At 55.0% G+C, this 24,237-nt stretch overlaps 1 protein-coding gene across 2 annotated transcripts in view; it reads left to right on the top strand.

Annotated features, from left to right (window-relative positions):
- Window positions 1-2,482: 2,482 nt before the first annotated feature.
- Window positions 2,483-24,237, top strand: part of GDPD5 (glycerophosphodiester phosphodiesterase domain containing 5) — an 85,319-nt gene continuing 63,564 nt past the window's right edge. Inside the window, exon 1 of one of the 2 annotated variants that reach the window (XM_039228727.1) lies at window positions 2,483-3,168. The gene's annotated coding sequence lies outside the window, so the exon portion shown is untranslated. The remainder of the gene's footprint in view (window positions 3,169-24,237) is intronic. The other variant, XM_039228728.1, reaches the window with a different exon arrangement.

Below are 24,237 nucleotides of genomic sequence, written 5' to 3'. Positions count from 1 at the left end.
AGAGCTGAGAGAAGTCTGGTACAAGGAGAGAGGGACGTGATTGGGAGAGGAGGCTGGTGAGGTTGGGAGAGAGGCGTGATGGAGGGCTTGAAACACCAGACTAGATATTTAGGACTTGATCGTGCTGGCAACTGGGAGCCATATGAAGGTTCTGGGCAGAAGGAGAAATGCAAGTTTTCTTAGCAAAGTGGCCCCTCCCAACCCTCCCGCCGTATCCACCAATGCAAGTTTCCTGGGGACAACCTCCATACCCCCAACCTCTGGGCTGGGCTAAGAGAGGGTGCTTCCCTCCCCCCAGCCTGGACTTCACCCTCTTCCTTGTTCTTCCAATCAGACCCTAAAGCTGTTGCACTCTCAAGAGGTGATGGGCCAGTGCCTCAGGGTCGGGACCTCATTGAAGACTCCAATCTTCCCTGTGCAGGCCCCGTGGCATTTGCCTCCTGTGGGCTTTAACTGTTTTCTTGCTACCTGGTTTCCCTACAAAAACTTGTGTTTCCCCTATCAATACCTGGCTTAAAAACTTCCAGGCCACCCCTCTGATAACCAGTGAGTCCAGCCTGGGGCCTCAGAATAATCCTGCTGGATTCAGAATCGTGGGTGAGACCCCAACAGAGTTCTTGGTCCTCAGAATAAAGTCTGAACTCCCTCCTGTCTGGCCCTAGGATGCTCTTCTCTTCCCATCACTTCTGCTGTTCCTTCCCTGGGAGCTGTCCAACCACTCTGAACTGTCTGGGTTCAACAAAGGGATGTCCTCCCTCACCGCCACTGTTTTGCCCAGGCTGGCTTCTTTGCCCAGAACACTGTCCATTCCCTGAGGTTCCCTCCTAATCTAGCTACCCTCTACTTCTGCCCCGAGCCTGCCTGTTACTCCCTCAAGGAAGCCTTGCCTAATTCTCCAGAATAGACCAGTGTTCTTTCAGACTCCATGCCTTTGCATATGCTGTTTCCTCTGCCAGGAATACCCTTCCCTCCATTTTTTGATGTCTGGTGCCTGTCCAGTCACTGCCAAGTAGCAGCATCTTTATTTTCCCTTTTACAGATGAGGAACCAGAGGCACAGAAAGGTCAAGTAACCTGGTCACAACCACACAGCCCTCCCCTAGAAAGTGATAGTGATAAGTGGTTAGAATCCTGTGCCAGCCATATGATCTTGAGAATATCACTTGGCCTCCTGTGCTTAGGTGTCCTCATCAGGGACATGGGGTAACTATTGTGTAAGGTTGGTGTGAGCCTTACTGAAAAGCTGTACTGTGCAGCCTCCATTCCTTTGCTCCCCAGGCCAATTAGTGGCTTCTACATGACCCAGCAGCACATGGACACTAATTCATTCATACATCAAAACCCTCTTAACATCTGCCCTGTGCCCTGCCCTGCGCAGTTGGCAGGGGACTCTTGGAAATAATCAGACACAAAGCCCACCACCCCCAAAGCGCTGGGGGAGAGGAGGGGAGATAGAGGGGTGAGGGGAGAGAAAGAGAAAGATTGAGAGAAAGAGGGATTGTCAGAGAGGGAGTGTGTGTGTGTGTGTGTGTGTGTGTGTGTGTGTGATCCTCACACACTGCTTTTGATTTAGTGTATCGAAAACTGACGGCTTTCCTCCTCGAGGATTGGCGCCGGGAAGGGGGAAGTGTTGAAGGAAGTTAAGAAAGAAGGAAGATAGGTAGGTAGATTCGATCTTTATTTTCAAAAACTTATTTTTCACCGCTTCGTGAAATCTGAGTATTTCACAGCTTCCAACGCTCACCTCCGCGCGCTGAGCCCTTGAAGCTGGGGAAGGGGGAAGAGTACTGTGAAGGCGGTGTCCCGCCACCCCGGTGAGCTCCCCAATCCCTGGGAGACTACTCTATCCCCAAATATCTTACCTCGCCTCCACCCTGCTTCTTTTCCTGACTCCCCGCTCCCCAACACACGGCAGCCTCTGCGCCCCCACCCCCCACACACCAGTCGACATCACCTCTCCCTCCATCGGGGTCCCCAGGTGACCCTGTACCCCACTGCACTCTTTAAAACCCCCCACCCCTCCATTACCTCTCCCTCCATCGGGGTCCCCAGGTGACCCTGTACCCCACTGCACTCTTTAAAACCCCCCACCCCTCCATTGTCCTCTCCCGGGACGCAAAGTCTCCACGGTCTGCCCCGCCCTCTTCAGGTTAGAGTACAAGTTCCGCAGAGCTCCGCTCTTTTCCCATCTTCCCATTGGCTCCCGCTGTCCGACCGAGCGGGGCCGAAGGAGGGTATCTGGGGTGCGCCCCGCCCCTTGGCAAAGGCCCGGTGGGGGCGGGGCCTCGCCTGACTCCGCCCCGTTCGGACGGGGCCGCGCCAGCTGGCGCGCTGGCGCTGGGCGGCGCTGCCTCCGCTGGGCTCGCCTCCGGCTGCAGCTCTTGTGGGGGTGGGCGGCTGGGATGACAGCAGCGGGGGTGGCTGCGGCTGCCGCGCAGGGCTGAGCGAGCCGCGAGCGAGCCGGGGGAAGAGGAGGAAGTGGAGCCGCGGCCCCGAGCTCCGGAGTCAGCCGACGCGCCGAGGTCCGCCCCATTTTGCAGCGCGAGCGGAGTCCGGACCTGGGAAGACTTCTCCGCCGGGCTCCGGCCGCCGCGGCTCTGCGCGTCCTCGCCTGCGCCCGGCCCCGCCTGCCCCGGCCCGGGGTTCTGTGCCGGGACGCTCCCAGCCCCGCGGTCTCGCGCGTCGTGGCTGGGACGCCCTGAGCTCTCGACCCGATCCAGTGCACTGGGACGGGAAGCTGCTGGCCCACCATACTGGTCCATGGTTGCGGGCTTGTGCCCAGCCTTTCTATAGTGTGTGTCGGAGACCCCAGACCTCCGTCCGAGACCCGGGTTAAGGCAGGTGCCACAGCCCTCCGACCGAGTGCAAAGGAGCCCAGAAGCCCCCCGGCCTCTGGCTCCCGAGACCCGAGACTTCAGCTGCCTTCCGCCCGGTGCCTCGGACTTGGGACCGTGCGAACGCCCAGGAAGCTCCGGCCCGGGTCCAGCACCCCGTGAGGGGTCCCAAGCGGGCTGGGCGGTCGGACTGAGCCGGACCCAGCTGGTGCTGTGAGCCGAGGCTGTCACCTTTCTGCCGCTCCAGGCGAGAGGCTCAGCGCTTGCCCCGAAGAAGGGAACACAGGCCACCCACCACCCCGGCCCCGGCGGCGGGCGAGAGCCGAGAGCTGCAGGTGAGACAGCCCCGGATGCCAGGCGAGGGCGGCCTTCGACCCCTACCGGGCAACACGGGGGCCAGCTGCGGGCGTGTACCGGGCACTAGCTGGGGCTGGAGCTAGGAGAGGGCGCCTGGAAGGGAGAAAACGGGCACTTATTGAGCGCCCATTGTGTGCGCGTCCGCGCCCCACCCTTGCGCAAATGGTCCTCGTTTAAGGCTCACTACTATTCCAGGAGAAAAAAGGTGTTGTGCATTGTTATGAGCTCTTAACAGACTGGGAAGCTGAGGCGCAGCGGGGTTGAGTGACACTGATCTTTTCACTCTGGGGGACTGAGACTGGGTTGGAGGGTTAGGTTGGAAAGGGAAAGAAGCGAAGAACGAAGAAAGGAAGTGGAGAGCCCCCAGACAGGAGGTGGCGGGGAGGGGTCAAAGTAGGGCCACTTGGGCATCCAAGAGCTGATCCTGAGGCTGCGGAGGTGGCTTCCTCTGGCCGCCTTCCCTCTCACTCCACAGCCAGGTCACGTCCCAGGAAAGGTGACCCAGAGTTGAGGGGAGAGATGGGAAGCTTCCCAGTTCCACAGCTTCCCTCCCTGTGGACCCTCAGACCAGGGAGCAGTGGCCCCCGTGTGCCAGACTCTCTAAGACACCAGGCATCCTGAGGTGCTGCTTACTTGTTGGGAAAACTCACTCTAGAGGTCCCCAAGTCCGAGCCGGTCAGAGCCAGAGGAGGTGAGGGCTCTCAGCGCTCCCCAGCTCTCCTCCTTCACATTATTAATGGGATGCGGGAGGCTGGGGGGGGGCGGTGTGTGTGTGCCAGTTGTCCAAGGGGCTAAAGTAAGTAAGTGGTTGAGGCAGAGTACGCTTGAGACAATCTTCCCAAAGACCTTTCAAGATATCTGCTCCCAGCTAGCATCTTCTGGGTGGGTGGCGGGGGTTTTCCCACCCCTGATGTGAGGTCATGGTGACCGCTTATGAGGCTGCTTTGGGAGGCTGTGTGGTGCTTGCTGGGCCCCGAGACAAGCCAGCAATCCCATAGCCTTTGGCCCAGACTGAAGGTCTGACCTCAGCTTCTCCTGGGCAGGGGAACCTGCCAGACACCTCTGGCCCGGGAGGGGAGGGGAGGGGAGGGGAGAGGCTTGCTCAGGGTCTCCAGGCTGGGGCTGCCAGGGCTAGGGGCACAGTCCCAGGTGTCTGCATTCCCAGGCAGGGGCTCCTTCTCTTGCCCCCTGGGGCCATGCAGAAAGAGGGGTGTTGTGAAAGATAGCTTGGCATGAGCTCTGTAGGTTCTTGTTCTGAGTGGGGAGGAGGAGGGGACACGGCCTTGGTCTGAGCCCTGTGGCCTTGGCTGGGACTAGTTAACCTCTGCTGTGCCCAGCTTCCTGGTGTTGTGGGGAAACCCCCTTGGAAAGCCCCTGGGAGGTAGAGGAGGGTGGAGAGGTCAGCTGAAGGCTAAAGCTCAGTCCCTGAGGGTGGAGGGATTGGGGGCGCCGGAAGAGAAGGTTACAGAGGGGCTTGGCATTCTCCCCAACTCCCATCCATGGGGATTCAAATTCTAATAACCCCTGCATCTAAACAAAGCTCCCCTTTGATGAGATAATTTCACACCTGTGATCTCATTTCATGGTGTGGTGGAAAGAACCTGGAACCTGGAGAGAGGCAGAATGGGGGTTGCGGAGCCACCTGGGACCTCGCAGATGCGTGCATGTCTCCAAGCCTCACCTGTAAAATGGGGTCAAGGCGGGCTGTGTGTTACCTGTTCAGATAATGGGGCCATCACATCTGGCAGACTGTCAAGTGCTAAAGAGATTTTTGTGTTTGCCAAGGCCGGGCTTGTTACTAATGGCTACCATGTGTGGAAAACGGAGGCTCGGAGAGATGAAGCCACTTGCTTGCCCAGGGCCTTTGAGTTTGCTTCGGGAATTGAGCGTCCATTCATTCCAGGTGCTCTGGAAGTTACCCAGATGGAAAAGGCAGTGGGGCGACTAGCTCCCATTTGGGTGGGCTAAACAGCACAGGCAGCCGGTGCTAAGTCAGACCAGGTGGGCGTGAATCTGCTCTGCCTCCCATTGGCCACGTGGCTCTGGGCCACATGCACTTTATTCAAGAGCGCCGGCATCTCTGTAAATTAGAACTTCTCCTTTGCAAGGTTGTTGTGAGGATTAAATAAGGTATAAATATATAGTGCTCGGTCCAATATCTATTTCCTTCTCTGTAAAGAAAGGAGGCTGGAATTTTGACCAGGAAAATTCTCAGATTGGCAGCTGGGCTACTGTTGCAGGCTCACAGACTTGGCTTTGCTCAGCTGGGCTCCTGGATGGGTCACGCTCTCCTGGCGGTTTCCCCGCTCCACAGCCTTCCAGAATCTGCTTGGGGACCCTGGCTAGGGGCTCTGGGTTCTGACCCCCCTACGCCATCCCAGGGCTATTGGCTTCTGGGGTTGGGGGTAGCTGGTGTTCATTCCCCCTGGCCCCTTGTCTGCTCTCCCGAGGCACAAAGATGCAGTGAATAATTTATGGTTCCCCTCCTGAGCTGGGAGGCAGGCTCAGGGAAGCTGCTCTGTGCTCAGCTGAACTTCTGAATCTCACTGTAGCAGGTGGGTGGTTCCTGTCAGTGCTACTCAAAGTCTTGGATATGGAGGGAGGGGGACAAGACAGGAAGAAAGTGACTTATCATCGACCCTGGCTCTTTTCCTGTTGGGGGCCGGAGCAAGGTAGACTCGCAGGAAACAATGGAAACCAAGCTAGATGTGCTAGGATCAAGTCATGGGGCTCTGATTCCAAATGAGTGGTAGGGGCTGGCAGGGATTGGCTTTGAGGCTGGAGTAACCCAGAAGGCTTCAGAAGGCTCTGGTCTGGGACGAGAGGCAATTTGCTCTAGCGAGCAGGGGTCCTGACATCAGTTCAAAATGGAATCCTGGCTGTGCCACTTCCTTACTGTGAGACAGTGAGCGAGATACCGCCCTGCCAGGCTTCTGTTTCATCCTGTGTAAAATAAGAGACATTATGGGTGACTGCGAGGTCGTATATGTAAAGCACCAATTTACATATTGGTAAAAGGGTGCTTCACTGTGGACATGAAGCATGGGGTGGGCTAATGACGGGGCTGATGGGATGGTGTAGAAGGCAGAGAGGTGGGAAGAAATCTGGAGTGGTAATACTGGGGTTTGTGGGGTTGGAGAGAGGTTTGGAAAAAAGGGATGGGTGGCCAGACAGTAGAGAGCCTTGACTCTCAGACAAAATTCAATTTCAGAAAGCATATGGAGTCCTCACAGAGAACCCTCTGTGGCTCTTTCTTGACTGTAAAATGACCAGGCCCCTTTGTTGTGCATTCGAGGCCTTGCCCAGTGTAGCCACTGCACAGACCTCTGGCTTATTGCTCATCACGGTCTCCCAAACATATCATGTGCTGCCGTCTGCTCATCATCTCTGCCGTCCCTGCTTCTCTGCTCACCTCCCCATTTATGTAGGCCTACCTCAGGTCATAAATCCCCCCCAAAAATATCCCTGGATTACCTAACCCTCTCTGGTCACTTCTCTGAATTTTTAACACTTCCCAGTAATAGTCACAAATAATACCTACCACTGCATCACATTTTACAGTCAGCGAAATGTATCTGTGTACTCATTTAGTAACACTGTGCTGATGATATTAACAACGGCTAATGCCCTTGAGTACTTCTGAGCCGCTGTGCTAAGTACTTTATAGATACTCTCATTCACAACCCTGGGAAGTAGCTCCTGTTATCACCCAGATACTGGGGCTCAGAGAGGTACACTGCCTTGTTCAAGGTCACCCAGCTAGACAGTGGGGAGTGAGGAATCAGGCTCCTATCTGTGACTGAAATGTCCTGTCTCCTCAACTCTACCCAAGTACCTCGAGAGCATACTTTGCATGGAAAAAGCTTGGAAAGGAACCTTTTTCTCAAGGCTAAGGAAGGGCCAGGTATCCAGACCCTGGCTGTGCAACTTGGGGTGAATCGGCCCCGCTCTGTGGTCCCGTTTTCCCATGTCTGTGGTGAGTGGGGTGGCGTCCCAGCCCCTGGAGCCGCAGGCTTCTGCAGTGTCCTCTGTGACTCTAGAAGGTGGAGGAGGAGACCACAGCAATCGGGGCCAGAGGATGTGGTGTGATGGGTAGCTGTGATTTTTGGCCTGGCCACTGTCTGGGCCAGCAGCTCTGTAGTTAGCTGCTGCTTGCCCTGAAGGGGGTGGCTGCCTGGGCTGCTGGCAACGCGGTCATTAGCTGGGCAGAGAAGACCCTGTTATTGGGAGCCGGCCGGGCTGGGCCAGGTTGGCAGGGCTGGGGCCCAGCTGGCCCAGCCCCAGTGGGGTCATTGGCAGGGCACCTCCTCTCCTTCCTTTGCGGCCACCCAGGTGGTGGCAGGTCCTCACTGGGCACCAGAACTTTGTAGGCCAAGGCCTGCCCTTCTGTCTGTTGTGGTGGCCATGGTGGCAGAGCAGTGAGGATTCTATGCACACCTGAAGATGCCTCCTCCTAGAAGCTTCCACGACTCCCCCCAAGCAGGCAGAATGTAAGTCTCCTTCTGGATGGATCCACACGCTTACTCGCTGACTGTGGCCTGTGGAGAGGGTTTGTGTGGGGCTGCTTGCCTTGCCAGCCTTTCAGAACCAGGTTATTCTCTGCCACCCCAGTCTTCCCCTCCTGACCGAGCGCCTGGCACAAAGGAGCATCCCCCTAGTTGGGAGGGGTGGTTCAAGCTACCCTTTGGGCCAGCCGCTCAACCTTTGTACCTCTGTTTCCTTCTCTGTAAAATGGGGCTGATAATAATAGTATTGTGGGGGTGAAATTAGATGACGGGAGTGAAGTGCCCAGCCGGGCTGGGCACACAAGTGGGTGCTATGTCAGCCTGAGTCTGCTTGCCCTGCCTGTCTCCTCGGCAGCCCCAGGAGGGAGTGGCTCGGAGAGAAGCTGATTGAAGGGTCCAGCCGGAGATGCCAGGAGGGAGGAGGACTCGCCGGAGAAGGACACTTTGCTGTCTGGTGAGGGCTCTGTCAGAGAGCTGCGGTTCCCACGCCTTCCCAGTAAGGAGGCAGCTGTCAGACACGGAGGGCCCGGCGCCAAGTTCAGGGCAGGGGGCAGCACCGGGATGTCCGGGGACCTCGCTCTTATCAGGCTTTCACAGCAGGAATGGCCGAGTTGGGAGGGGCCTTCTGGGTCCAGGTAGGAGATGCCGGGCGGAGAGCAAGACCTTCTTAAACGGAAGCAGTGTTCATTTGGTCTCTCTGTCTGGCCGTCTGTGTGTGTTTCTCTCTCAATCTCATACAAACACATGCAAAATGTGGTTTGAGAGGCGCCTGGTGGCTCCGTTGGTTGGGCGCCCGACTCTTGGTTTCAGCTCAGGTCATGATCTCATGGTTCGTGAGATCGAGTCCTGAGTTGGGCTCTGCGCCGACAGCGTGGAGTCTACTCGGATTTCTCCTCTCTCCCCCTCCCCCACTTTCTCTGACTCTCTCTCAAAATAAACAGACATGTTCAAACAAAAAAACAAAAAAAACCCAAAATGCAGTTTGATTGGACATTTTGGTCTGTGGGGGGAAACAGACATTAAACAAGTAGGCACACAGATACAAAACCTCCAAATTGCCAAGAGAGAGCTTGGCGGGCCGGGGCGGGCCGGTGCCATCAGCGTTGGTGGATGGTGATACAGAGTCATGCTGAAGCCACAGCCGAGTGCACATACTTATTAGCCATGTGACTTGAGCAAATGATTTCACCTCTCTGGGCCACCGTGTCCCCATCTGTAAAATGGGGACAATTACAGCATCTGGTGCACAAGGTTGTGGTGAGGAGTACATGAATTATACATACGAAGCACTCAGAAAACATCTAGCCCACAAGAAGCACTCGATGCATGCCAGCTGTTACTAGCTCTGTCTCCAGCACCTTGCCAAGAGTTTGGCAGAGATCAGTGCTCAGGAAGGGCCTATGGAATGGATCCCAGGCCAAGGGCAGCTGCTCTGTGTAACAAATGAATGAATGACTGGGTAGGGAGGGGAGGACACAGAGGCAGTGACAGTATCGCACGTGACAGAATGTGGCAGGGAAGGCGGGCGGCTGGGGTTGTCTGGTGCCGGGCGAGGAGGATGTCAGGAAAGGCTTCCTGGAGGTGGTGCTCCCAGAGCTGAGTGTGAAGATACCGTGTAACACACACCATCTGCACGCACACACGTACCATGGCGCCATGTGCTTCTCTGCGAGGTCAGCACTAGGAATTCGGTGAGCTCAGAGAGGAGAGGTTCCTGTCCCAGGGTAGCCAGCCAGGGGAGAGCTGAGGCAGCACCCGGGTCTGCCGGACCCCGCCAGCTTCCCTCTCTCCACTGCCACCCGCCGTCTCAGCATCTGTGATGTTGTGCTGTGAGGGCACGAGGGAGGCAGGTGGGGAGGAGAAATGGGCTGAGGTCTGAGAGTCTCAGCTTTTCCCAGGCCTGGGACCAAATCTAAAGAAAAGAACAACCAGGCCTTGCTCGCACCCAGGGGGTGTCTTCCAGCATTAATCCTGTAGCTTGTTAGTTTTTAAATAAGTGGACTCGATAGATAGATAGATAGATAGATAGATAGATAGATAGATAGATAGATAGATACATAGATACATAGATACATACATAGACAGACAGACAGGAAGGAAAGGAAGGAAGGAAGGAAGGAAGAAATGCTGTGAAGAATTTGCATCATCCTCGCACCCAAGAGGCTCAAAGAGAAAATTTCCTTCCACTGACAAGAGCCAGGATCCCCAAGTATCTTAAAGGAGTTGGCCTCCGAGACATCCTGAAGTCAAGGCTCCCTTGTGCTGCCTGCACTTGTGGTTGGCTGTGGGGCCTCGGGGACATGACCTCATCCCTTATGTTTTGCCCGCTTTTGTGTCCCTCTTGTAAAATAGGCTCAGAGTAATAAAGCTTTTCTCTTCTTCAGGAGGCGGGTAGGGAGCCTGTAGCCTGGCGGGCTAGGAGAGGCTTTAGTGGGCGCCTCTGGGTCTGTGACTCTCAAATTTTGCTGCACACTAGAATCATCTAGGAAACTTTTAATAGTCGTGCCTGGGCCAACGACCCAGGCATCAGCAGTTTTAAGGCTTCCCAGGTGCCGTCAGCTCCCCAGGACTGACAGACGCCCACCACCCTCTGTGGGATGCATTCTTCCGTGTTCTCAGGGTGATACTTGCACAGCCCCATGGGAAGGGGCTCATTGCTTCCAGGCTGCTCCCTCCTTTGGGGTACGGCTCTCCCTGGGACCTCTGTACCTGGAGAAACGGGGGAGCAGAAAGCCTTTTGCAGTCTGATAAGCTTGGGTTCCAACCCTCCTCTACTTCCTGGTTGCTGTCTTCTCTGAGCCTCGGTGTCCTCATTTGAAAATAGGAATAGCAATCATCTTTCTCTGAGAGGGCTGCAGAGACCTGATGAGGCCCTGCACAGAAAGCATCAGCTCTGTGCAGCAGAAGGTCACAGATGGTGACAGAGGCTCTGGACTCCCCCCGCGGTGCTCTTTCCTCCTGCCCCAGCCTCCGAGACTGGGTCTTTTAGATGGAGGCTGGGGTGGGGAGGGATCAACACCCTGTCTTGGAGCCCTTTCCTGCACCCCCCTTCACTAAGAGATAAGATAAGGCAGCAGGCATTTTGTTTTGCTGGGATTTGTTTTAATGGCCAAATCATCGGGCCCGCCTTCACAATGAAGCTTTGTCTGAATCTGCTTGTTTTTCCAACCTGGACACCCAATTGCACCGCCCGCTTGGGGCCTCGTCCCACCTGGGAGGACTGAAGAATGTCAGAAGGCTCCCCCCCCCAACTAGGGGAGGGGATGGGGGAGACATTGGAGGCCTCTGTCTGGCCCTCACCAATAACTGACCCCATTTAAGTCAGCTGCCTCTGTTGGAAGCCAGTATAATGGCATTATTTCAAGGCAGTTACCAGCATGGGTTTTGCAGGCAGAGGAGCTTGCGTTTGAGGCCTGTCTTTATCACTTCTCAGCAGTATGACCCTGGGTGAGTCATTTCAGCTTTTGGAGCCCCAGTTTTCTCTTCCGTGAAATGCATAACCAGGATGTACTTCTTGGGCTGTTGTGAGAAGTAAATGAAGTGCTCAGTGTATAAAGCTTAGTGCCTGCTGTATACGCTTAGGAACTGTCATTGATTGTCCTCCCTAAGAGCCAAACTCTGCCTCCTGCTCCCTCCTTCCCTGGCCTGGTCCCGCCCTGGCCTGCAGCCTGCGCCGTGCGCTGGGCCAGGCCCAGGCCAAGACAACAGAGGCCCGTGTGTATAGTAATAGTAACGACACCCCCATAAACTGCTCTGCTCTAATAATTTCTTCCATGTTTATTTAGAGGAGACTCCAAGGGCTGTTTGGGGAGAAGGCCGTAGAAAGGGGGTCTTTGGTGGTAGTGTTTGGTCTCGTCTGCTCTGGCCCAGGCAGAGAGAGTGTATCAGCCCAGGATGAGCTGCACTGGCAATAAATAGGGGTGTGGCAAACCAATGAAGGAGCGTGCAGCACCCAGAGCACCCCTGTGAGCCGCTACCTTCTGAAGGGGACTGAAGTTGCCAGGTCAGTCATATGGACCAGGTCTGTGGCCTGCAGTAGAGGGAACCGGTCAGCCCAGGAGATCTGTGGGGGGTGGTGGTGGGGGAAAACTTCAACTGTCTCTCTTCCTTCCTCCAGTCTCCCACTGCGGCTTCCCACTAGGTGAACCTACTCAGAAGCCCGTGGCACGGAGCCCAGTGCAGTCCACTAAGATCGGCTTCCCGGGCTCCCCGCAGGGCGGCTAGTGAACCTAGAGTGGCCAACAGGCCGTGTTCCTCACTCCATTGGTCAAAAGCTGTGGAGTCCGGTGGACCCACCCTCCTTAGGATTTAGTTGAAGAGTCACCTCTTGCTACTTGGGCACATCCCTCATGAAGGGTGGCTCGGCCCCTACACCAGAGACAAACCCAAGCATTCCAGTGCCTTCCTACCCCTCTGAGATGGGTGCCTAGGCCCCTGCCCACCGTGCCTGCCACTGTGTCCAGCTCCACCCTCACTGGTCCTTAGAGAACGTGGCTCTGAGTTTTCTCCAGGCTGATCACCTGAACGACCTGTGTCTCTGTCCCTCTTTGTTAGTCAGTGTGGAGCGGTGGTTAGAATATAGGCTGTGAAAATCCTCACTCTGCCATAAGAGGCTGGGCAACTACACAGTGTGCCCCATAGTCTCTTGTGCCTTGACTTCCTCATCTATGAAATGGGGATAACAGAGAGTACTCAGAGGGTTGTTGTGAAGACCAAATGAGCGAATAAATGCGAAGTACTAGGGATAGTCCCTGGCGAGCAGGGAGCACCCAGGGATGACAGCCTTTGCCATGATCACAAATAATATGGTGAGAGTCCAGAACTCACAATGTGGCTGGACTGTCAGTGACAGGGCAGGGTCTGTCACCACTCTCAGCCTAGACTCTGCCCAGTGACAAGGTTATAATGGTGTCATGCAGCCTTGCCACACCACGGACACTTACCTGTCAGCTGTCTGCCCCTCCCCCCAGTCCTCTGCTGCAAATCGTGTCCTGTGAGAAATGGCTTCTCATTCTATCAAGCCTCATTTTCCCCATCTGTGTACTGGGGCAAGTACTCACAGGGCTGGGGCAGTGACATGCAGAGCACTGAATGTGGCTGGAGGAGTCAGGCTTCTCCTCTACCCTGTTGCCGCGGAGAAGTCAGGGACCCAAGGGGCCTGCCTGGGCCACGCCGCATCCCCCAGATCAGGCTGCAGGTAGCTCCCAGGGTGGCCTTGCCAGGGAGAGCCGAATCCCTGGAGTGAGGCCAAGGTTATGGGCAGGTTGGTGTCAGGTGAGTTCAGGTGGCCCTGGAGTAGCCACTTTATGTAGCTGGGCAGCTGTTGGTGGCTCTGACATCAGCCTCTGATGTCCAGAATGAGCCGCACCGCCCTGAGCTTGGGGGACTCTAGGGAGCCTATGAAGACCAGGTGAGGGGAGTGTGAAGCCAGGCAGGTCTGGGACAGACTGTGCAGGGGGTGCTGCCCCAACACTACAAGGCCCTGTGAAGGGGCGCCTGGGTGCGGGATTTGGGGGGAGCGTGGGGTTCCTGCCGAGCAGGGAGCTGGAGGCTTGACCAGATGGAAGATGTGTTGGGCTACATTGCATGGAAAGCACCCACGAGGCCCCCCAGCGATGGTGTCTTGGGGGCATCTGGGCAGGCCTAGAGTGCAGAGCCCTTTCTTTGCAGCTGGTCTTGGCCTGGCGCTCCCTCACCTCCCTGACGGGAATGCTGTGCATCACCCACAACACACCCCTGGGTGTCTGAGGAGGCGCGGGCACGGACGCCTGCGATGGGCGTGGTGGTGCCTTGATCCAAACAGAGCCCTTCTGGAGGGGGGAGGTGTGCAGCCTTCCAAGTCAGTCCTGGCTTTGAAGCCCCGCTCTGCCTCTGTTGATCAGAACTTTGAAGACACTGGGCAGGTGGCTTAACCTCTCTGAGCCTCAGGTACTCACCCATAAAATGAAGGCAGCAGCCCTTCCCTTCCAGGTCTGTCTCGAAGCTAAAATGACCTAATGGACGAGATCACATCTTCTACCTTATAGGAGACTCCACAGTCATCTTCCTCCTGCTCTCTCTGTCCATTTTTAATGCTGCCTCAGGAAGTTCTTTCTTGTGTTTAACTGAGATCCATTGTGCCGTAATGTAACTGGAATGTCCTTCCTCCTGTTGAGGGCCCTGCAGAGGCGGACTGAGTTCTTCCTCTATACTCCCGTGCCCCGTCAGTACCTGCAGTGAGGCAAGGGCTGGAGCAGCTGGGAGTTGGTTTTCACCCTGTGGCTTGGTGGCCGAGCTGTCAGTGACCACCGTGCGATGGGGGTGGGTGCATCATCCTTACTGTGCTTGATCCATGTTCCAGAAGGGATGACTCTGGGGCAGTGGAGAGAGCCCTGAGCTGGGCCTACAAGACCTGGGTCCTGGTACCCACTTGGCCCATCTTGCTGTGTGCCCTGAAGCCAGTTAGCAACCTCTCTGAGCCATAGTGAGGATGTCTGTGCCTGGGGCTCAGCTCTCTCTGGTGAAGATGTATGCAGTTCTGCCTAAAGACCATTTGCCTCCCTCTCCCCGACCTGGGCCCCAGCCAACCTGGAAGCCAGCAGATTAGGGTTCCAGTGGTGGTGGTAAGAGCTGGGTCCACTCTCAGACCAGAGCTTCCAAGGGCAGGCAGTGATATCAGGGTTAGATGCGGGTTTCCTGGTAGGTAGGGTACTACCCCTTGAGAGCCTGAATCTCTTCCTACCTACCCCGCTAAACTCACCCAGCTAAAGGTTAGTCATGTTTCTTGAGTCCCACCTTGGAGAATTTGTTTTCCCACATGAAGTCTGCTTTAATCCCTCATGTTGGGGCGGATGGGTGGGGACCCGAGGCTCAGAGAGATGAGAAGACTGGCCCTGAGGCCCCATAGCCTTGTCTGCAGGAAGTGGTGAGGAAGCCCAGAGCTCCTGATTCTGCCTGGCCCCCTTGGCATCTGGGCCACACCGTGCCCTCTAGGTCCTCAGCAGGGGAGGCCAGGTGGCCATGAGCGAGGCTGTTTCTGGTCTGGGATGGGGCTCTGGGAAGAAGTTGGCCAAAGAACGGAGGAGGGAGTGGGGTTAGGAGCCCAGGAGCTCTGAGTTCGGAATGCCCCTGTGAACTCCAGTGTTTGGCTTCACCGAGGAATCAAGAGTCATTTCTTCTTGGCTTTGGACACCTAATAGTTTACCTTTATAAAGCACTTTGATATCCACAGTGTCACCGAATCGTCCTGGCAGTCAGTGCGAGGTAGCGTGGGACTTGTCTGGGAGGGCCGGGGAGGTTGAGCTCTGGAATCTGACAAACCCAGGTTTAAATTCCAGCTGCTACCAACTCTCTGCCTTTGAGCGGGTGAGTATCCAGCCAAGCCTCAGTTTGCTCATCTGGGAAAGGGACAGTCATCCCCCACAGCAAATAGCAATGGCTGTGTTGACGACCATCCACACTGGTCCAGTGCCTGATGCAATTTCGTAGTTTTCGTGATATTCATTATCAGCTCCACTTTATAGATGGGAAAATGGAGGCTCAGAGAAAGAAGGTGACTTGCCTGAGGTCACATTGGCATCTAGCTTGGTTCTCCAGACTTCCTGTCTGTGGCTTTTTCCTCTAACACTTCCCTTTCTGTCCTCAAGTGACCTGACACCTCATTTATCCAGTCTCCAATGTGTGGATACTGTCTGCTGCCTGTGATGAGGCCTTGAGTATACCCTCCCCCACCCAAGTGCCTACTAGCACTTGCCTGGCACGCAGTAGGCACTTTAAACACGTTTGACCTGTGCATGACCATGTTGATAAGTTTATATCAACAGGCAGTCAAGGCTTGTGTCCCTAAAGCTTCCTTCTGCTCCCTCATTGCCTTTAAAAACAACCCTTTCATAGTTTGGGTTGGAAACCTTTGTGAAAAGGATTGATCACTTCCTTTCCCTGCACAATGCAAATGGTTAACCTCTCCTCTCCCGGAAGGGCCTTGCAAGCACTCACTGTGTTGCTGGAGGCATCGAGACCCGCTGGCCCTGAGCTACTGCGCCTGCTTGGCTGCCGGAGGGTCTGCTTTTGCAGGTTTTTGGCTCTTCTCACCTTGACCTTCATTCTGCTGCCTCTAGCAGTCCACCACCTTTCTTCCCTCATGTGCGAGCACAAGCGCGTGTCCTTCCTGATTTACTGTTACCAGTTAGGGATTAAGAAATGGGACAATTGAGCTTACTGGAATTGGTTAATTCGTTCGTTCGTTCATTCCCCTCATGTGCGAGCACAAGCGCGTGTCCTTCCTGATTTACTGTTACCAGTTAGGGATTAAGAAATGGGACAATTGAGCTTACTGGAATTGGTTAATTCGTTCGTTCGTTCATTCATTCGTTTGTTTGTTCGTTCGTTCGTTCATTCATTCATTCATTCTTATTCAGCCAGCCATTGTTGATTCTGGGTCTTGCTATGGATTCCATCCATCCATCCATCCATCCTGATTGAGGGCTTATGCAGTGGCTTGTGATCAGTCGAGACATGACCACACCCTCCTGGCAGTGCACGTAGGGAAATAATGATGTGCACATAGCAAATACCAGGACAGGACCTACAGTTTATGATCTGCCTCCGTGTGCATTACCACACGGAGAGTTTACAACAGCCCTGAGGATGGCATTCGCCCGGTTTCACGGATGATTAAAGCAAAGCTCAGCAAGGTGACGTCTCCTGCCCAGTGGCCAGCAGTGAGCATAGAATTGCAATGGGAACTCGGCTCTCCAACCTGGCCTGTTCCCTCTCCTCTGTGTTCCATTTATAAACCGTATGGTGCCCCATTCATTTTCTGCTTCTGTCACAAAAGATCATTGGTGATGGCTTAGGTCAGACCTGGTTCTCTGTAAAATGGTCAGCCAGACACAGACGTCCTTTAAGCACGCATACCTTGTCCCACAGTGGACTGCGCACGCCATCTAGCCTACACTTCCCAAACAGTGCTCTGAGGAGCCCTAGTTCCCTGCAATGCTAAGGGTCCTAGGACACATGAGCATACAAATTCAAGAACTGCTAGGTCACATAGAAATAGGACTTCTCTGGGCTTTTAATATGTTGATGAAAATTAGCATCCCAACAGGTGGTGCAGTGTGCAGCCAGCCTTTCCCAATTCATCGGCTTGCTTCGGCATGAAACTCCTTTGTCACAGAGCAGGGTCTGGGACTTAAATACCCTGGAGAGAACACTTTGGGAAGAGCTGGTTCAGCAAACCCTTACTTTCCCGTTTTGTACCGGAAGCCTCCTGCTAGAGCTTCTTTCTTGCCCAGGGCTGTTTGCATTTTGAGAGAGGATCACAGGGAACATGGTTTAGCCCCAGGACAGCATTGGTAATAATGGCGGAGGTTCAAGAAGCGGGAGGAAGTGCAAGGTGGAGATATTTTTATTTTTTCATCCACCACGCGAACATATCTCAGACATCTACTGTGTGCCAGGCACAGAGCCAGCATTTGGAAATGCCAGGATGCGTCTGACTAAGAACCTTCCATTTCATTTCCCCGTGCCCACGAAGGGTTTTTAAAGAAAGACAAATACAAGCGTTAAAAGGAATAAAGGAATAAGTGCTTCTTCTAAAGTGTTGGGGGTCTTTGTGGTGGGTGGGTGTGTGACGTTCACTTCATCCGGGGCTTTAGCCCCAGGTCCTCAGGGGTGTGAATGAGCCGGTTCCAGGAACAGTTACCCTGGGCAGAGTGCGCAGATGTTCAGGGAGGTCAGGAGTGTGGGGAGGCTCAGAAGAGGCGAGGAGGGAGGGAGTGGGCAGTGGGGGGGGAGGATCTGAGGCTCTGCAGAGAAGCACAGAGGTTATAGTGGGACATGCGGGGGTGGGCAGGCATTCTTGGGAGACAGGAGCCTGAGCAAAGGTACAAAGGTGGCAACAGGTGGGTTACGTCTTCAGGATGCTGTACGGAGCCAAGACAGCGGGGGAAGAGGGAGGAAAGGCACTTTGTTGGAGACGGGGCTGGAGGAGCCACCTGAGGCAGATCACGGGGGTCCGAACACCAGCTGAGTGTGTGCCCCAACCCCCCCCCGCCCCCCGACAGGGAGCTTCTGGAGGGCCAGACCACATCACATTCATCCCAGTGTTCCCAGCACCTGGCGGTGCCCAGTGTGTGGACTGGCCAGACTCTTCTGCTGTGGGACCTTGAACAAGTCCTTCCCCTCTCTGGACCTTGAGTTGTGTATGCTCATGTCAGTCAAGGTCACCTAGCACATCGCCTCCAGCTGGGCAAGACCCAGAGCGTTTCTCCTCTAGCCCAGGGTCCCCTGGGCAGCCCTAGCTGGGGCAGAGGTCAGGCTGGCTCTGCTGGTGCAATTCACTACTCACTGTCTTCCTCTAGCAGCTGGGCACTGGGCTCCGGATGAAGTGGTGTCCTTGCTGCGTGCTGGCTCTTTTAAGGCTCCAGACTGTGATTTGCGGGGAAGGGGAGTTGAGCCAGCCTGGGGTTGCAGGTTGTTTACATGAGGCTGTTTGGTGCAGGGTAGGAAGTTCTGCCTCTTCCTTCTTTGGGAACATTGATAAGTTACTTAACTCCTGAGCCTCAGTTTCCTCATCTGTAAAATGGGAATAATAGTAATGTCCACACTGGCCTTTTGTGAAACTTCAATGAGATGCAGTCTGTGAAAGTGTGTAGTATACTGACTTATCCCACACACGTGTAAAACAGTCTTGTTATTAGCACTTATTTGTCCAATTTCCATAATCTCCCAGGCCTCAGGCCCACTCCCTCCTTTCCTGGAAGTGCTTCCAGGTCACCACTTACCATTTTCCATGCAGGTTTCTCCTGCTGAGTACATTGCATCCAGGCCAAAGCATAGGAGCCCATGAATTATGTAGAGGAGCACACGCAGGCCAGGGCTGTGTTTGCATTCCCTCAACAGCGAGCATTCCAATAGGACAGACAGCACCGCCCCTCCTGTCTGCCGGGGCTGGACCAGATACTGTCCCCTCCCCCCAGCCGCTTCCCAGACGCCTGTAGGGTGTTGGGTCCTGGTCTCTGGGGAAGGGTGGGGAACCCATGTGAGGAACCTCCCCCTCCCCAGCTTACCTGTCCTGGTCACAAGGCTGGGGTCCAGCAGGGCCTGCCCACCTACAGGCCTGTGTCCTTGGGCACCTGGCGGGGAGGGGAGTGCTTGGGCCCCGTGGGCAGAACAAGATAGTCACTGCCCCCCATCCCCTCTGCTTCTCAGCGAGTGCCAGGAGGTGTCAGTCGGGACGACTCAGATCTCTGGTGCCGATGCTGCTTTATTTTGCCAGGGCTTAGGTCCCCGCTCCCGGGGGAGGTCCATACCTTGTCACACAGAATTTTTGGTCAAAGCCACTGTGCCCATGATGAGGTGCAGGGTGACAAGACTGGGCTACGCCCAGCATCTCTTCCCCCAGAGTTCTGAGGGTCCTCTCAATGCCCTTGTTCCAGAGAGGCTCCCAGATGGTGTCTCAGCCCCAGCAGGGTGGGTGTCCAGGCATACAGCTGGACTCAATCAGCACCCAGGGGCATCACAGATGCTCCCGCTGCCCGGGCTGGCGTGGGGGCAGAGGGAGGGGGCCAGCAGGGGGAAGGATATCATGGAACAGGAATGTAAACCTAAGCAGTTTACAGAAAGAAGAGCCAGTGGCCATAAGCATCAATCCTCCCCCATCTTAAAAAGGCCTGACATGCCCCACTTCCTGTCCGACTCCACACAGTGCCCGTGCAACCTTAGATCTGTGGCACAGCCTCATCTGCCAAATGCTGATGGCAAGGTCAACCTCACAAGGCTACTGTAAGGTCAGATCAAACCACCCAGCAGGTGGGCCATCCGGTAAGGTGCCGGGCACATAGTAGGCCGCCGATTCGCAGGGAGGGTCTAATTATAACCCAGAGCAAAGAACTTGGGATTTGGATACTTGGTGTATGCAGGAGAGAGAAACTTTCTGTTAAGCTCCTTGAAAAGGTCAGAGCAGCTTAGACATGTTCTCACACTGATGAGCCCAGCAGAGGAGCATCTAGGTCCCCAGGTATAGGGGACCTTCCCTCTGGGACAGGCGAGGCCCTGCAGCCAGGCAGCCCTGGCTGTGACGTGTGACTCTGCATATTTGCCGGTGGCTCTTGGTGAGTCCCTAGTCTCGCCGTCCCTGTAAAAGGGAGGTCATGGATACCTAACTCTCACGGTTGTGAGATTCAGTGAGGAATGCTCTATAAAACTCTCCTGGGGAAAAAAATCACGAGTGACACATAGTGGGTGCTTGGGGGCTCTGCAGGAGGGTGGCCCGGGGTGTAGGCCAGCAGCCCAGGGCCGAGAACCCAGCCTCACCTTCCTTCCCAGTGTCAGGGCTGAGCTCTGTAGCCGCCTCGTGCGGGCCTCAGGCTTCAGTCAGGTCAGGGGCCGCCTGCCACCTCCTGGTGGTCGTGATTGACCCCCGGGCCTGCACCACAGGGCTGGTGGCAGCTGGCAAGGAACTAGGCCCCTACTACTCAGCTAAGAATAGAAGGCTTTGTGTGATTTAAGTAGCAGCCGGCTCACACCAGGCCTCCCCGCCTGGCCCAGGGGCCTTATTAAGCAGGATCTGGGGCCATCGTGGGTCCTCCTGGGTGGAGGAGGGAGAGGGTGGGGAAAGGGTGCTGGGGCTACCACGGGCTTCCCCAGGACTTCTCTCTTGTTTCCACGTGATGATGATTTGATTTTTTTTCCATAAGTGAGGCCCATCGCTCCTCCCTTGCTGTCCCTGGGGCTGGCTAGGGAGCACCACCCAGTGTTCCTGGGGGAAACATCTCTCTGGGAAGTGTTCACACAAACAAACCGGTCTCTGAGAGGAACAAACAGGTCGATGAGAATGGCTTTGTCTTCAAGGAGAGGGCTGTTGATGGCGGCCATGGACTGAGTGCCTACTGTATGCCAGACCCTGCAGGCCTGGGTGTTTGTGCCCCTGCCTCATCTCACCCTCGGAGGGGTGCTGCTGGGACGGGCTCTCGTGGATGTGGTGGGGATGATGTCCAGCTGGTACTTGGCGGAGCTGAGATCGGAACCAAGGACTGTCCCACCTCGTTCCTTCTGGGGGCAAAAGGTTCCTGAGTTGGGGGAAAGGCCTGAGTCTCGATTCCTGGAGAGAGCCCTGGATGGGGAAGACTTTGGTGCATTGAATGGTGCTGTGCCTTCCGTTACTCCAGGACTGGATTGGGAAGAGGAACTGCGATCCTATCACAAGCAGAGTAGGTGCGGGCACCTGTTTGTTGAGTTGGAACAAAACCAAATCCCCTTGGGTCTCAGATTCCCCTTCTGTGAAGCGGATAGAACCTGCTTCGGGCAGGATCATGAGACCACGCTCCAGAGCCCTGGTCCTTTGAACAGTGAGCGTCCTGGTCCCCCTCTCTGCGGGTCCTTGGTGCCGCCCTCCTCCCTGTCCCTGCAGAGATTATTCCCAGTGTGTGAACTGGGAGAAATCCTGGGTCACCCTCTAGTTGTACAGATGGGAAGACTGAGTCCCAAAAGCATCTTAATAAGTTTTTTAAGTGTACAGTTTAGTAGTGTTCTCTTTATTCACAATGTTGCACAACAGATCTCCAGAACTTTTCCACCAGCAAAACGGAAATACCTAGGAAACAACTCTGCATTCCGCCCCCCAGCCCAGCCCCCGGCCACCTCCATCCCACTAGGAATTTGACTACTCTAAACACCTCATATATGTGAACTCACACTGTGTTTGTCTCTTTGCAACTGGCTTATTTTCCTCGGCATGATGTCCTCAGGGTTTGTCCGTGCTTTAGCATGTGACAAGTTTTCCTTCCCTTTTTTGTGGCTGAATAATATTACGCGGTGCGTGTGCACCAAACGTTTATCCATTTGTTTGCCGCTGGACACGTGGCGTGCGTCACCTCTTGCTACTGTGAAGCGGGGGGGTTTGGGAGGTAAGTGGGCCTGGTTTGGACTCCAGCTTCTAGCATCGGTTGAGCGGTGGGTCTGAGTCCTTCACCACTTACTGCTGTGCCTGATGGGGCCGCGGGGACAGGAAATTGGGCATGTAGACCTGCCTGGCAAGGCAGGTTCCCAGGAAAGTAGGGCTGGGCGAGGGGGGATTTGTTCTCTATGCACTTTCCATCTTGGACCAGATACCTTCTGGGGTTCAGGGGACCCACATGCCCAAGCTCACCTTAACCCCCTTCTACGAGGCCTGCTCAGCATCTGGTGGAGCTGGAGAGCATTGGGGACCGCAGAGGGGCAGGGACTGGCCCCAGTTTGCACAGGCAGACAGCGGTCATGCCCGGATTAAACTAAGGTCTCTGGCCTTCCGGCTCAAGGACCTTGCTGCTGTATCTCCAGGATCCACAGGCCTGGTCCTCAGGTAGGACTGGCTCTCCCGGGGCCTGTGTATAAGCCTGCGACATGCAGGGCTGGGGGAGGAGGGGGCAGGGAGATGAGCGTCTCAGGCTCTTTTGTGCAGGGCCATACGCAGGTGGCGTCTGCCAGGCTTCTCTGACGGCCGCCTTCTCCCAGGGCTGTGGACAGCCGCTCTGACCTAGCGACTAGGGTCTCGTTTCAGACTCCTTTGCATGTTCAGGCCTGTCTGAGGTCCTGCCCTGTACCTGGGAGCTCACCCTCTGCTTTCACTCACCTGTTCATTTATTTATTCCTTCCCTCAGTCACTTATTCAGCAACCCCTCCCTGAGGTCTGCTGTGGACCTGGAGACCAAGCAGACCTTGAAGGCAGTTAATAGGGTGTAGCAGTAAATAGTGTGGATTCTGGGGCTAAACTGCCTGGGTACAAATCCTGACTCTGCCAGTTACCAGCTCAGTGATCTTGGCCAAATTGCTTCCCCTCTCTGTGCCTCAGATTCTTTTTCCCTCAGTGGAGATAATGATGTTCCAGTCACTATTATTACAAATCACCTTGAAATTTAGTGACTTTCTGTAAGAACAATCTCAGTTTGTATAGCTCGGGAGTCTAAAATGGGCTCAACTGAGGGGCATCTGGGTGGTTCAATCAGTTAAGCATCCAACTTCAGCTCAGGTTATGATTGCACGGTTTGTGGGTTCGAGCCCCACGTCAGGCTCTGGGCTGACAGCTCAGAGCCTGGAGCCTGCTTCAGATTCTGTGTCTCCCTCTCTCTCTGACCCTCCCCCATTCACACTCTATCTCTCTCTCTTAAAAATAAACATTAAAAAATTTTTTTAAATGGGCTCAGCCATGCGGTTCTGGCTCAGGGGCTCCGACATGGTTATAGCCAGATGATGGCTGGAGGAGTGAGGAGCTGGGGCATCTGGAGGTTGGCGGGGCCTCTCTTGCTCTTTGTGTGGTTTCAGGGCTTCGTTCCCATCTGCGAGCTCCTCTGGGCTTCCCCACAGTATGACAGCCTCAGAGCAGTCGGGTTGTCTACATGGCGGCCCAGTGCCCCAGCAGGGATATTCCAGTGAACTCCGCAGAAGCTGCATCACATTTGATGAGCCGTCCTTGGGAGTCTCCTAGGGTCACTTCTGCCATTTGTCCCAAACACCTCCCAGATTCAAGTGGGAGTAGCATAGGCCCTACCTCTCCTGAAGAACATTGTAGGAGGAGAATGTGCGGTGAAAGACACTGCCGCAGTTGTCTATGGAAATACAGGCGGCCACAGTTGTGAGAGTTAGAGAAGTCCAAGCACGGGCGCTGTCTAGAATGGTGACTAGGCATTGTATATAAGTGATAGCTATATATAGTCTAGGGTGATTTTGACCGTATGCAATTTACTCTTGATGTGCTGATTTTAAGACCTGATTCCCAATGCAGAAGCCAATTCAATGAACTGTAGCGTTTCCATTTGGGTATTGAGGCATCTATAGGAATTCTCAACAAGCAAGGGCAAGTGGGAAGGCCCTCTGTGCAAAGGGAACTAGCTGTGTAAAGGTGTGGACTATATCCTGAGGCCTGGACTTAGCTCCAAGTGGCAGGGGCTACCCTGAGGTGACGTGGGGGAGGGGGGCTGGGAAGGTGAATGGAGGCCAGGCTGAGAAAAGTTTTGCATATGGGATTTGATCTTTTAGGTCCCAGAGAGTTCTTGGCTATTTCTCAGGCAGAGATATGAAAGGCTGGAGTACCCTAATGAGGGAGCCACTTCTGGGGTGTGACCACAGAATTGGGGGAGGTACTGGACTTAGGGGATATAGGGAAAGGACCGGAATGCTGCTCATGCCCAGGTGTTTGCCAGGGTGTTTGCATCAGTTTTGCATGTGATGTGCATACCCACCCTCACTTGCCTTTTCTCCCCTTCTAGTGTATTGGATACTTTGCAGTTTTCCTCTGCTGCAAGGGAAGGTGAAGGGTGGGAGGCTGCGTGCCTTGGCAGAGGGGTCTGGAAGAGCCAGGCAGCCAATCCTAGGGAAGCTGGAAAAGCCAGAGAATGCTGAGTGGCCTCCTCCACATCCCTCTGCCCCATCTGTGGGGAAGGCCCCCCACCATGGTCTCCCCTTCCAATCCCCCTTACTCCTGTCCAAATGAAACAGATCCCGAGGCTCATAGTGTCCACCCCCACTCACATTACAGATGGGGAAACTGAGGCCCAGTGACTTGCTCCATATGCCACAGCAAGTTAG

This window comes from Hyaena hyaena, unplaced genomic scaffold (genome assembly GCF_003009895.1).
Source record: "Hyaena hyaena isolate Hyena2069 unplaced genomic scaffold, ASM300989v1 scaffold_34, whole genome shotgun sequence".
NCBI lineage: Eukaryota > Metazoa > Chordata > Mammalia > Carnivora > Hyaenidae > Hyaena > Hyaena hyaena.
This window is presented reverse-complemented; position numbering and strand designations above follow the sequence as displayed.